We start from the raw sequence: 2,903 nt of genomic DNA, 5'->3' as shown, positions 1-2,903 counted from the left end.
TATTTTCTAACCAAAAAACGAACACAGCCATAGTCTTGGCAGGGGAGGAGAGTTGAAGGAGGAATTTTGCCTCTGTACAGTATGGGGGGGGAGGGGTGTTCCACCAATCACCCTGATATCTGGCTCATGAGAACAGATGGTTTAAGAGCTCAGACAAGGCTGGCAATCACTATTGGGAGGGGTGGATAAGAAACCAAAGGGTGCTGCATAATGTCAGTAAACCAGGAACCTGTGACTGCCAATCTAACATAGATCACAGGTGCAGAAGGAGAGTCCAGTATGCCCTTCTTTTCTGGGCTTCCCCAGCACAGCCTCTGCAACCGCAGAGCCACCATTTCTTCCCCTCCCTGCAATCAAGAACCTGCCGCTTCCATTCCTGGCTGGGCCTCCATGCACCTGCTCCCAGGTCTTGCCTCTCTCCAGTGAGCCTAGTGGCTCATGCCTTCTGATTCCCTTCTTTCCCAGCCCATTAGCAAGGCCTCCTTCCCCTTTGAGAGTCATAGTCCCAGGTCACGGCAGGGCCTATTGAGGAACATAATCCCTGGGCCCAGCAGACACGTTATTAGGGTTGTTTGAATATGGTTTTATTTTTTTGCAGATTTTGTGATTTGAAAGGCAGAGTTGCGTAGAGTGTTTTTATTCCAAGTTCTCATTTTTATTAATTTTAAACACTTTCAAAGTGTACTAGGTAGGTGATATAGGTGATATACTATCAGCCACTGCAGCCAACAGTATTATTTCTAACTGGAAAATATCTTAAACACCAAGATGTGGTGATTTGTGTTTTTATTCGGATATTATACATCATTATAATGTCTTATAATATCCAGCAGCAACTGTTACCCTGCACATGCCTGATCTCATCTGATCTTGGAAGCTAAGCAGGGTCAGGCCTTGTTAGTACTTGGATGGGAGACCGCCTGGGAATACCGGGTGCTGTAGGCTTATACCATAGTTTTTCGAGACTGAAGGTTGCCAACCATGATGTAACATCATTAAAGGCCAGTCCTTATAATATCCAAATTATATTGTTCGGAATATAATATCCAAATTTTATTAATTCGAATTCCCATTATACATCATTAATGAATCTCTCTCCCTCTCTCTGTGCAAACTGTCAATCTCCTTTGCTCAGGCCATAACTTTCAAAGCACTTTTCCCCCCTCTGGCGAGGGGATCTCAGAGTTTGCTGCCAGGCACAAAATTATTTCCTAGTTACTGTATATACTCATGTACACGTGTTGCTCATGGATAAGTTGAGGGTAAGTTTTAAGCCAAAATCTTAGAATTTGCTATGATCCATAGATATGCTGAGAGTAAACCTTAGGGGTGTTTTAATTCTCTAATTCTTTGAAAACAACTTATCAGTAATTGTTCTAAGGCAACAACAGAAAGCCAAGAACTAACTAACTAAATAAATAAAAGGAGTCATTGTTTCATCTTCTCCAAACAGGAAGGGAGATGAAGGCACTTATGGGCACTGTAGACTTTGTGAAGAATACAGTACTGTACTTCAACAGCTGCAGCTGTCATAAAGACTACAGTTCTTATAAATGCCTCCACCGCTTGTCCTATTTGGAGAAGAAGATTGGGCTGCGTTCTTTTTTAGCTTCCAGTGCTGTGAAGTGCTATGGGTCTACTATGGGGTCTACTAACCAGCTACTAGCCATTTAGGGCCCAATCCTGTCTTACTTTCCCATGCTGATGCAGCCTCAGTGCAGGTCTGAGTTAAGGGAACAAATATTTTCTTATCTTGTGGAGGCCTCCATGACACCCACCCCACTGCGGTATGCAGTGCACGCCCCGTTGGTGCAGCTGCATCAGTGCTGGAAAGTTGGATAGGATTGGGCCCTTAGCTGGTGCAGAACCAAGGACAGCCGTTGGGAGCCCCAAAGGCACAGGAGAGGAGATATGATGCAGCATCAGCCTCTGCTGCCATTCCCGCTCCCTTCCAGGTCTGAACCACCTTCAGGCTCACCCTTGCCCTGCCCAGTTTCGCCCCTCCCTGCTTTCCTCCCACCCTCCTATGCCCCGAAATGCCTTCCAGCCACCCATCGGGGATACTTACCACCTGGCACTCTTCTTTGGTGTTCTGCCAGTCTGGAGGCCCAGCACCAACTTGGCCCTGGCCTCTCCGCGTGCACTGCTTGAAGTCTTTTGGCAGGAAAGTGCTGGTGCTGCCCCAGCATAGAATTGGGCTGCCCGTCATGCCGAATGTTTGCTGGGTATGAACAAAGCATTTTCATCCTCCTAAAGCAGTGCTATTCAAACTGGGGCGTCGCAACGCCCCAGCCTGAGGGCCCTGGTCTCTGTCCCCTTAAGGGGCGGGGGCAGCCTAGAGGTGGGGGGAAGGCAGCAGCGCGATCCCCAGGAAAAAGGGGATCCCCCAGCTAAAGCAGGGGATCCACTTTCCCTGCTGCGGGGAGCCCTGCCAGAAGTCGCGCCGGGCTCCTCGCACCCTGGGGAGCCTGCAGGAGGCTTGGGTAAGTGCACCCAAGCCCCTGCTGCCCCCTGAGCAGCGCAATCCTGGGGATCGTGCCGCTGCCTTCCCCCCGCCCCCGCTGCCTCCTCCCCCCGCCCCTGCAAAGACTGGCTCTCAAACTCTCCCAGAGAGTTTGAGAACCACTGTCCTAAAGAGAAACATGTTTGATTGTTACCAGGCTGCTCCCAATATACAACAGTTAGATGCTTTCACAAGCTTTCAGTGCTCGGGGGACATGTGAGCAATGTCTTAATAAATTTAAATTTAATTTTCTAGTATCACTCAGGCACTTTAAATATGTCAGAAGCATTTAGAAGATAGAAGAGTTTAGATTCCATTTGAGTCAATAAAGCATGTTTGGTAAAGAGTGTGCGGCAGGAGAGGGAATGAGGAACAGATCAGAATTAAACAGCTGCAGAAA

At 48.1% G+C, this 2,903-nt stretch overlaps 1 pseudogene; it reads left to right on the top strand.

The window, feature by feature from the left end:
- The first annotated feature begins 825 nt into the window (after window positions 1-825).
- LOC136656561 (5S ribosomal RNA) lies at window positions 826-945 on the top strand (annotated as a pseudogene).
- Window positions 946-2,903: the final 1,958 nt, after the last annotated feature.

This window comes from Tiliqua scincoides, chromosome 6 (assembly GCF_035046505.1).
Source record: "Tiliqua scincoides isolate rTilSci1 chromosome 6, rTilSci1.hap2, whole genome shotgun sequence".
NCBI lineage: Eukaryota > Metazoa > Chordata > Lepidosauria > Squamata > Scincidae > Tiliqua > Tiliqua scincoides.
The sequence above is the reverse complement of the archived record's forward strand: the minus strand, read 5'-3'. Positions and strand labels throughout refer to the sequence as shown.